This window comes from Mytilus galloprovincialis, chromosome 4 (genome assembly GCF_965363235.1).
Source record: "Mytilus galloprovincialis chromosome 4, xbMytGall1.hap1.1, whole genome shotgun sequence".
Classification (NCBI taxonomy): Eukaryota; Metazoa; Mollusca; class Bivalvia; order Mytilida; family Mytilidae; genus Mytilus; species Mytilus galloprovincialis.
Genome location: NC_134841.1, coordinates 73,253,081 through 73,265,214, shown reverse-complemented (window position 1 = coordinate 73,265,214; position 12,134 = coordinate 73,253,081).

The window sequence follows — 12,134 nt, the reverse complement described above, 5'->3', positions numbered from 1 at the left end:
CTCTATCAAGTAGATAATGATAAGAAATGCAAGCCCTATAATATCGTATCAACTGGGAGATATATACTCCATATGCACGCGCTACTGGAATGTCGCTACCGTGAAATGGAAAGTTCACAACCGGGAAATGGAAATCATATCTTTTGTCGTAAAGTTTTGTTCTCAATCGACCCTCATTGTTAATTTTTAGATTTGAGTCAAGATATGAGGCAGACTTAAATGTATATGATGAATCCTATTTTTCCAGTTTGATATATATATATATATATATATATATAAGTGTCTAAGAATGTAACATTAACACACTAATGAGTGTTATAAAATTAGTCTTTATATTTTATATATTATTCACGCAATATTTCGCTAAACAAATTAGCTTCATCGTGCGTGTGCATCTAGGTGAAATCGGATGCATGACAAAAAATGTCTTTGTAGTTTGAGCTACACAAAATGTGTGTAAAAGTTTAACATATTAATTTATTGATGGTCTATATTAAACATATTTTTGCCGTTAATTGTACATAATAATTTTTAAATCTAAACTAATAGTTGTTTTAGTTAAATAGAATAAAATTCATGATTTATTCCTTTGGTTTTGGGTAAAACTGTTTTCGATATATTTCGCTAAACAAATTAGCTTCATCAGGCGTGTGCATCTCTCAAGGTGAAATCGGATGCATGACAATAAATATTTTTTGTAGCTTAATCTATACAAGATTTGAGGAAAAGTGTAACATATTTATTGATGTTGCATAAAATATGTTTGTAGCTACAACTACATAAAGTTGGAATAAAAGTTTAACACATTTATAGATGTTCGATTAATTGTATGAATTTCTATGAATTACTTTCAAAAAACATGAAACAACAAATACAATAAAAACATTTATTAGGCTAATGAAATGAATTCACACAACACAATAGTTCAATACTATTCAATAAACAAATTTAAGAATGACCAATATAGAAATTCAAAAATTGTTTATACATAAGAATTAACCCTAAACCAGTAGAGAAAATATTGAAATACCCAAAAGTAAAAATGGGCACGGGTGGGCGGGTTAAAAAATGTTCTCAAAACTACCAAAATGTGTTGATCGACGCTTCAACTCAAATTTCAAAAATAATATATAATAAGAACTAAGTGTTTACCGTGTGAAAGCAAATCTTTGAGTGATGTAAAAAGGTATGTAATTTACACTGGGGTAAAGCTGATGACCGTAACTGCATTCACGGTCATCCCAAGATGTCGGATGAAAAATTAGGTCAGTTTCTTTATTGTCTGTTTAAGTGTTTCTATATCATTTTCTTTACAAATCATACATTGAAACGATGAAAATTAGTAAAAGAATCACTCGGAAATCACTAATTACTTCCGAGAAATGTGCATAAAACGGGAATTTCGATTTGAAAAAATCGTGAAGATGACCGTAAATCACAATCGAGATGACCGTAACAGAAACAGCGATTCATAACAAGGGTGACCGTAATTGGTTTTAAGATGACCGTAATTTGTAAATGATGACCGTAACTTTTAAAGGATGACCCTCAATTCTAAGAAATATCCGTATTTATATAACTACCTTTTTGTATCAAATGATAAATCGTGTTGGTATAAACATATTAATATGAGAGTATTATCCTATAGGTAGAAGAAAATAAGACGTGCTTCAAATTGCAAAGTTTACCATATGTATCTTTTTTTACGGTAGAGGGTTTAATTTTTAAAATGAATTTGCAAAAACACATGCAAATAAACAGGTAGGGAAAACATGCTACAAAAGCGCGATAAAATGACACCTTACAAGTATAATGAAAAAAATGCGGTGCACAGCCTCCAACTACAAAGATTTTTTTTTATTTCTAGGATTCCTTTTAATGCATTATAATAAATACACATTTTTAAAAATGTCAATGCATGTACACCCATTGATATTATATCGTCTTCCATTTTGTGCAAATAAAATCACAGAAAATATTTTGAAAACATCATACGACTAGTGAAGGTGAGCTCCAGCAAAGTTTTGTACGAATAGCGTATCACAAGGCGGAACGTTGTCAATTTGTATATATACAGAAATGTTATTCATACAGTCAGGATTATACTTCGTCAAAATTATCTCCCCATTACGCCAGTTCATGCTCATAACAATCGTAGAAATTGAAGACATTGTAGGGATGACGCTCTGCCAATTTTGCTCTTGAAAACTGACAAATTTATCCACATAGCACCATTATGATCCGTTATATGTCAGTTGTATTTTAAAAGACAAATGTATCTACTAGCAATTGAGCATTAGTTAATGATCTTGTCTGTACTTAAAAATATTGTTTGATCGGATGTCAGGTGGAATTTTCGAAAATTCTGAAGCAGTTTAAAAAAAATTCTAATTAAATATTTCGTGGAAGGGCAGACTAAATATTTTCAGTGGTTGAAGATTATAAACCCTAGTTATCACACACAAGAAAATCATATTTTTTCGAAAATATTCATTTTCATCGTCCAAATTAAAAGACTGTCGTCAAGAACTTTTAGAAAAAAAAATAGCTATTCGAACACACCCACTGTTTTTGTGATTCATTAGATAAATATTTCACTTGACCCATATATTCAATTTTCATCTTTTGTCATTTTTTTACGTTATAAAGTCAACCTGTAGCTTTGATATATAAAAATGATAGAATCTGAAGCGAGATGCTATATCAAATACTCTTGCTTTTTACGTTTTAAAGACAAAATATACACCTCAAACATGCCCCGACATAAAAAGGTGCACTCGATTTTCTCTTTTCGATACAATCGTTACCTATTTTTGGGAAAATTTTCTTGATTCACATAATGGAAGGGCAGACACGAAAATTTCTGAACTAAAAGATTTATATGTTCTCCGTCCCTCGTTAAAAAATAAATAAATCGGAGGTTAAGCATTTTCTACATCCCACTTATGGATACCCATGTCGTCGACTTGATATCTTATTGTTTTGCATTACTATGTAATAGATAAATTGAAAACTTATGCAAATGGAGTTTTTAAAATAAAACACTTCGTAATTGAGAAGAAAATTGTCGTTGTATTTGTTTCTATTAACTTTTAAAAATTTTGTCACTACAGTTAACATTACAGTAAACATTTATCGCCTTCTCTAACAAAGAGCTTCGATTCTTTTGTTCTATTTCAAGAGTGTTTTCGCCTGCATATATCAAGACAAATTAAGATTTTAATCTGCTTGCTCTGGAACCATACACATGGGCTCAATTACCGAATATCCATATGTATTATTAATGTTTTGTATGCTCCATTAATTGGCATTATGTTTTTCTGGTCTGTGCGTACGTTCGTCCGTTCGTCTATTTGTTTGTCCGTTTGTCCAGCTTCAAGTTAAATCAACTTGAAACTTAGTACACATTTTCCCTATGGTATGATCTTTTTAATTCTAATGCCAAACAACAGTTTTATCCCATTTTCATAGTCCACTATACATAGAAAATGAAAGTGTAGATGAGGCATTCGTTTACCAGGGACATATTCATGTTTCTTCAAATTTTCGTCGTATCGCTGTCAATTTGTGTTAAAATTTTAACGTCGTTATCAATAAATATTTCATTGTTTACGAGAAATATGCAATTTACTATCATTGTCATAAATCCCAAATACGGCCAATTATATTATAGTTTAATAAAAGAAATTTATTAAACATATTTATATCCGCCAACCGAGCCCCTATTGAGATCGACAAACTCAACAAAAAGCTTTCAATACAAATACGGATATTTCATAGAATTGACGGTCATCCTATAAAAGTTACGGTCGTCCTATATAAATTACAGTCAGTCTTTACAAATTACGGTCATCCTTTACAAGTTACGGTCATCTTTTTACCAATCACGGTCATCCTTGTTATATGTTACGGTCATCTTGAAAATATTTTGATTATGATTTACGGTCATCTTCACGATTTTTTCAAATCGAGTTTCCCGTTTCATGCACATTTCTCGGAAGTAATTAGTGATTTCCGAGTGATTCTTTTATTATTTTTCATCGTTTCAATGTATGATTTGTAAAGAAAATGATATAGAAACACTTTAACAGACAATACAGAAACTGACCTAATTTTTCCTCCGACATCTTGGGATGACCGTGAATGCAGTTACGGTCATCAGCTTTACCCCAGTGAATTTAACAGGTAAACGAAAGTGAGTAGAATTCAACTAACAAACCAATAAAAAAAAGTTATGACAAATTCAGTATGACGAAAAGAATATAGCATTTAAATAAATAAATTCCTTAGGAACAGAAAAATAATAACTCTAGCAAAAATATAAATTTCTTTCTCAGTAATTAATCATTTTTATCGAAATAAAAATTTCCAAATTACTTTGTATGACTTCAAGATAATTATGGTTTTGATTTGAAATGTGACGTTTTCAAAATCATGTCCTCTTAAAAAGTATCTTGTAATTGGGTAGTATCTTTCTTTTGTATAAAATGACCGATGGTTATTCAGTCGGATGCATGTTAAATAGTGTTTCTGTTTCACCAACGTATTGTAATTTGCAAGTTCCACACGTTAGAACATAAATGCAATTTTGCGTTTTGCAATTTGATGTTATAAATAAGTTGTATTTTTTCTTTGTGACTGTACTGATGAATTGGGTTTCGATGTTGGCGACTTTGCAGCACTTACAATTGCCCCTTCCGCATGGTTTATAACCTCCGATTGTTGATATCATCTCCTGTTTAGATACTTTGGATGTTACTAGAATATCTTTGAGGTTTTTGGGTCTGCGGTAAGCCATAACGGGAGGTGATGGAAAAATCTCTTTTAAGGAAGGATGGGCCGTCTTTTCTTTGTATTCAAGTAAGTTTGTTCGGTCCTTTCTTTTGCTTTACCGAAAGCTTCTGAAATATTTTTGTTCTTATAACCTCTTGATTGAAGTTGCTGTCTAAGTTGCCCCGAACGATGGTTTAATTTTGATTCCGATGAACAAATCCGTTTTAACCTGATGGCTTGGCTGTACGGAATGCTCCGGGCGCAGTGTTTCGGGTGACATCTCTTCGGAGAGAGAAATTGGTGTTTATTAGGTTTTTTTTGGTGTGAAGGTCGGTTGTCATGTGGCAGATCCCTAATCTATGACAAATGTGACGTCATGCCATCCCAAATCTATGGCAGATTTTTTACAATTTTAAGCTATGGTAAGTTTTGTAGTATCCTAGTCTTTGGCGGATTTTTGTTGTTTACATTCTAAATCTATGGCAGCTGTTTAAATGGAAAACAATGCAGTACATATACGACTAATGATTTGTCCTAAAGAAGTTGATATGAACGACAACGGGAGCATGTCTATAAACCTTTGCGAAATAAACATTCCATAATGGTCAAATCGTGAACAATTCGTAGATGATGAATTCATTTACCTTAATACAGACTTCGAGATTGAAATGGTGTGTCCCGTAAAAATAAACATTTTCTAATCTGTGCATGGTACCTGTTTAACCTATTCATTAATCCAACTAGTAAGTCCCTTAACAAACAAAACGGAAGTTTTTTCTCAAACAAAAATAATAAATAAAAAAGTGAACAGTTTTAGTTTTCAAATAATATTTATTTCATTGTTGATACATTTTTTTTTATTAGAAAACGATTTAAATCAAATTGGTACCCGGTATTTTTTTTCTTTCGCTTTAAAAACTTTTCCAGCCGTAGATAACACATTTTCTTAAAATATCATGTACTGAAAAAGAGGTGCCATTGTTCATCGCGGGGTTCATTATGTCCCTCTTCCGGATAATAGGGTCCCATCTTCCTGTAAACCTTCCTCCAATTATTTTCGAAGGACATATCTTTATCTGGAATGGTGCTAAAATCTATGGGTTTTGCAATCGTTAGCGGCGGCGACGATGTAATATGGCGTTAATTCAATTGTGACGTTATCTGCCATAGATTTGATTTGTTTGACTTTTGTAACGTCACATTTACCAAAGATTAGGAATCTGCCATAGATTTGGAACCCACTATAGATTTGAGTCCTACATATATATGCTTTTTGTGCTTCTTTGTTAAATATTTGTTTGTTTTTGTTCTACTTGAGATTGTGACACAGTGATGACTGCTGTACCCCATATTTTGACAATTTTACCTATTATGTCTGTTTTGTTTATGCATCGTTGTAAACATAATGGACTGTCGGCATATAAGGGAGAGGATTAGCGCTATAAAACTAGGTTCAATTCACCATTTTCTACATTTGAAAATGTCTGTACCAAGTCAGGAACATTGACAGTTGTTGTCCATTCGTTTGATGTGTTTTATCATTTGATTTTTTTTCATTTGATTAGGGACTTTCCGTTTTGAATTTTCCTCGGAGTTCAGTATTTTTGTGATTTAACATTATTCCGCTGTTCGAAAGTCATACATCGATTGAGATAAAACAAATCCGGGTTTCACACTAATTTCGAGGTATAAGACTGGCATTCAGAATTAAGAAATTTTTATTAAAAAAAATCGGATGTTTTCAACCATTATAATATTGTTCAAATCTTGTAGTTTATAGTTCCAATTCAAATGTGCTTTAAAAAAATGAACTTATTCCATGGAACTGTTGTAAGAAATTGAAAATATACGAGTCATACTTTCTGAATTGAGACGTCTCTTCAGATTCTTCTTAGAACGACGTAATCCATTCTGTCTCGAATCGAGTTGTCCTATATATCACTGTGCTTGACAAAGGAATAGGGAGCGGAATACAATACGGCATTTTTAGTAGTTTCATATGTGGGCAAAACCTTCGACGTATTTGAGTGCATTCCGTTTTATTCATTATCTTGGAACATATAAGACTCAACACACACCCTAACCACTTTTATTAATTAATCCTACTTCATTTAAATTAATCGAGGATTTATTTATTTCAGGGAGTTCGCTTACCAATTATAGGATTATAATTACGTATTTCTTAATAAAACTGATCCTGCATATAACTAACTACATAATTTGTAATTGCTTTTGCAATTGACTGAACTTTTACCAGTTGTGTAATTTGAAATGGTGAACAGATACAAGCACTCTCAGATCTGTACTTAGTTTCTTTTTGTTGCGGGGATGTATAAGTACCCTGCCACGCACACTCTATGTTTTTGTTATAGCTATTTCTGCTTTGTATGTTTTTGTTATAGCTATTTCTGCTTTGTATCCGTCTGATGAGTTAAGTTTTATTTTTATATTTTGTTTTTAAATTGAGCTATTACACTGTCACACCACTGTCCCAGATTATGAGAGGTTTGGTCCCTTAAAACCTAGTTGAACACCGCCACATTATGTTAGTGCCTGTCCCAAGTCACGAGAAATGGAATACAGTGCTTGTCGTTTGTTGTTTTATATCCTATTTGTTTTTCGTTCATTATTCTGTACATTTCTGTATCTTTCTGTCTCTTGTTGAAAGTTGTCTCATTTGTATTCATACCACAACTTATACTAATATATAGTATAAGCCATTTTTTTTTAATAAAAAAGCGTTTGAACAATCAGCTTTCTGAAAAGTAAAGCAAACCATCTTCCACAAGTACAGGTACACCATTTACAGTTTACTGTGTAAAATAGAATTACCATAGGACAATCCAAATGATGTTACTAGTTATTTGCTATGTCTATCTCACAGTTGTGAAAGGGGTGTAACAAATCAATTACTAAATGTTCTGTCTTTACCTGATTTTGCGTATGACTTTTAGGTAGATGGGAAATATGTTAGTTTGCCCAACAATGTTTGTGTTTATTTTATGTAGATTTTTCTACTGAACACATACCACTTTTAATATTTTCCATTTATTTACTAGACATTAAAGGATGAGAGGCATATACTCAGACGCCTGTACAACAAACGAAGTTTTAACTTTCTAATTATATAAAAATCATTTAGAAATACCAGACAATAAATTAAATTTATATTGAAAATGTATTGGAGATTCCAGTCTGCGGTTTGATAACAAAATCGTCAGGTTGACACAGCCAAACCACATCAATCGCCTCTATCCTTTGAATTCACTACTTAAGTTGATGTGTTTTTGGTTTGCAATTAACTAGTTTGAAACTAACCATGATTTATTTCATTTTAAAATACAATTTATTTGTTCACTTCCGATGTGTGTTTTGGGTTATGTAGATACATTTTATTACGAATCGTTAAAGTAAATATATTCCCAATGTATATACATATTTGAAAAATACTCGGGCCAAATCCACTTTAGATTCGGACTTGAAATATTGAGTGGGACAGATAATTATGGTCACTTCGGGACTTCTAACATCCGGCAGAAAAAATCGTTTAGTAATGCGCGGGAGTAATATGGCTGCCTATCAAATGCCCTCATTTTTCGGTTGAAGTCCAAATTTCTGGCACTTCATACCGGTTGACCTACCTTGGTTTTGAATAACCTACTGATCACATTTAAAATTAATTTCTAAATATGTATGTGATAATTACTATTGGACGCGAGACAAGCAACACTCAATCAATCATGATATAGTTTCGAGCAAATTGATCCTGTCGATCGTTTCGGTTATTTTTACTCGCTATACCAGATTTGCCTACTCATACAATGCACACGATTTGGGGAAAGCATACTAAGCAAATATTACGACTTGATTATAAGTGTCTTTCTCTACATGGTGCAGTTCAATCAAATTGCAATATGCTTTATCAGAAACATAAAGTTATATAATTTCTACTTTATGGTTGCAATGATAGTGGCCTTAAATTCGACATTTTCAAGTGGCGGTAAGGTGATTTGAGTGAACGATGAAAAAAGAGGGGCAATCACGTATTCCGTTGATTTGATTGAATATTTGGAATATTTACATCAAGACTGTCAACATATATGACCCACTTTCTCCAAATTATGTTTGCCCAAATAGAATATTAACATCAAGGAAATCTGTAAACTAAAGCTCTCTGATAATTACTTTCCTTGATTCCAAGTGTTTCACGATCTGTATTTGAAAGCTTTAGATTATATGTCTGATCAAATTGTGATTCCTATCATGAAACGAGACTGGTTTTGGAAAATCTACAAAGTAATCATCGACAAAAGTACTGATCGGAAGAAAATAACAAATAGACTGCATTGTCAATACTGTAAATTTGCTTGGAAAATTAATTTCAACCATGTTTAAAAATTTGATATGATTACGAAACATTTGTAATAATATAGTACTTTTAGCAAAATTATATCGTGTTTTAAAAGGTAATACATGTAGTTTACAATAGTGCGTGCGTGTTATGTCCAATCTACAAGCTGTCTTTTTTTTTCACACTACATTTCACCTTCTTTCATAAAAAAAAAACCCCACAAACATCTAGCGATCAACACGTGGACAAATTTCTATGTATACACTAAACAAGATCAAGCTCCAAATTTTCCAAGTACAAGTACAAGCAAGGTATAAGATTGAGGCGTAAAATTTTCAAAACCCCAAAAATAATTGTAAAAACACATTACAATAATAGACTAGGTTCCTGATACAGCAAGGATTTGTATAATTTAGAGTATACTTAATAAATCAGTATTGCTGACATGGGTACAGGGACGTGAAACGTGAATGGGATCAAAACGAGGCAACAGTAGTTTACCGATGTTAAAAAACTGTTAAAAACCCCAAAAAGACAAACCAAGGGAAAACATATGAAGGAATCGCACGAACTACAACAGGCGAGACCACGTTCGTCGACAGGGTAAGCGTATTCTGCTATTGATGTATACCAAGCATGTGAATTACGACATAATCAAACTAGCTTTTTTGCCCAAATGTGACCTACCGTTTTGACTTATTACCGGGTTAGTACTAACATGATCAACAAGACGGGTGTTAAATATGAAGCAGGATCTGCTTAAATTTCTGCACACATGACCACCTTAAGTTTTTGGTGGGATTCATGATACATAGTCTTAGTTTTCTATTTTGTGTTTAGTGTACTATTGTTTGTCTGTTGGTCATTTCCTTATTAGCCATGGTGTTGTCAGTTTATTTTCCATTTATGAGTTTAAATGTCCCTTTAGTATCTTTCGTCTCATTATTTGAGTATTAGCAATTTAAAAAAAATCTCGATCGGTGAAATAACAACAGGTTCAAGGTAAACTGAAATGCCAGAGAGAGTCGTAAAGTTCATATTACCTGAAATAGATTGATCAATGACTTCTGTTCGTCACTTGGCAACTATCACAACAGTCCAAATCCTGGGTACCCAAAATAAAGACATGGTGAACAACAATTACAACTCTGTTCCCGTGTATTTTGTGTTTTATTTTGCTGTTTTTGCTGTGCATATACTGAGTCTGAGTCATGGATGGACACCCCATATCTTTTCTTTTCTATTACATACAAACAAAGGAGATACCATTCATTTTGCTTTAAATGTTTTCCCGAGCAACAACTTGATCTTTGACTTGTATGTCTCGAAAGAAATTATACCGTATTTTTTATATATTCAATACCAGCAGATGAAACATACCAATGCATAAGCTAATTAAGGAATTTCCGAGCAAAATATTCCAAAATTGATAAAACAAATATTTAACGATAAACATCAGTAAGGTGAAGTGTATACTGAATGCACACAATTGCATATTTAGTAGTGGAATAAAATTATTGAAGATTATTAAACTGATACGATTTAAGAAAGTGACACCATCAAACCCAAATTACCTTACATCTACCTTTAAATTGAACATCAAAGTCGTTTAAATGTGATAGATTTTTATCTGGAAGACCATGAGCCTGCATCTTTCATTCACTTAAACCAAATAATATGCATACTTTGGAAATTAATCATTACAAAATGGTTTATTCGTCCGATGAATAGGACAAAACGTGTTTCCTTAAATAAGTACCACAAGGTGAATTATAAAGAAAATAAGTCATTTTCAATTTCTAATATGATATCTAAATTATGATTTATTTGCAGGATATTTATTAATAACTTACACTTTCTATGCTGAATTAAATATACCTGTTTTATGTTTTGATATTGAGTACGTCTCTTGTAGTCTCAGATTACAGATTCCTAAATATATACTAGAGAAAATACTCAATATGAAGGTTTTCAGGAATTGAACAATAGCCTAAGTTATGGAGAGGATCAACTGCTCAGAAACATGTCAACTCCCGCCACATGCTTTATATGCCTGGTCCAAGCATCGTTGTTGTAAATATTGAATTTGAATCGGTGTCCTTTATTATTTCTTATCTTTGAGGATCATACCACATCTATTTATCTTTATATTGAGAGTTCTGCTTTATCAATATGTAAACTCTATTCTGGATTTACCTAAAAGAAGAAACTGCAAAGTGAAAAAAAAAGTGAAATCAAAGTATTTACAAGAACCGATACACGAAAAATGAATCGGGACTGCATCCACTATGCCGAAAACAAAAAAAGGACGAAAATAAAATCAACAAGAAAACACCAGAGAGAAAACAAAAAAATAAAATAACAATCATTACTTTTTAGTTTAAAACCATTATTTAATCGATGAATTATTTATTAAAAGTGCTTTTCATTCAAATGAAGAAACATATGTAATTTCTTCATAATACGACTGTTTTTATTAATATAGACGATTTTTTAATTTTACACAGTTAACTAAATTTAATATGTAATGTATGTAGCAATTTACTTTTAATTTTGTAATATAGCCAGAAGAAGAAAAAATGGTGATTCCATTTTTTCAACTACTTTTCTAAAAGCCTTATATACGAGCTTTCTTCTTATATCTTTTTCTTAAGATTCTGTCACTTAGTATTTCTTTCAATGCACGTAATACGATGCCTTTTTCCTGTTGTTATACTATTACAAAATTCTTAAAACAGAATTGAATTATAACCGGTTAAAGTTCAATTCTCTCAATTTCATAAATACCTAATATAAATTTTGTGATGCGAATATTTCATTTATTAATATTTTATTATATACTTTATTTTGGTCTCGAGCATCACTGAAGAGACATTTATTATCGAAATGAACATCCATCTGGTGCATACAAATAGTTACCAATCTATTATATTCTCTTTAATATTCAAATTATTCCGTTAGTTTGTTTTGTTTAACTTTCAGAGTTTGGTACTGCGAGTACACGACATAT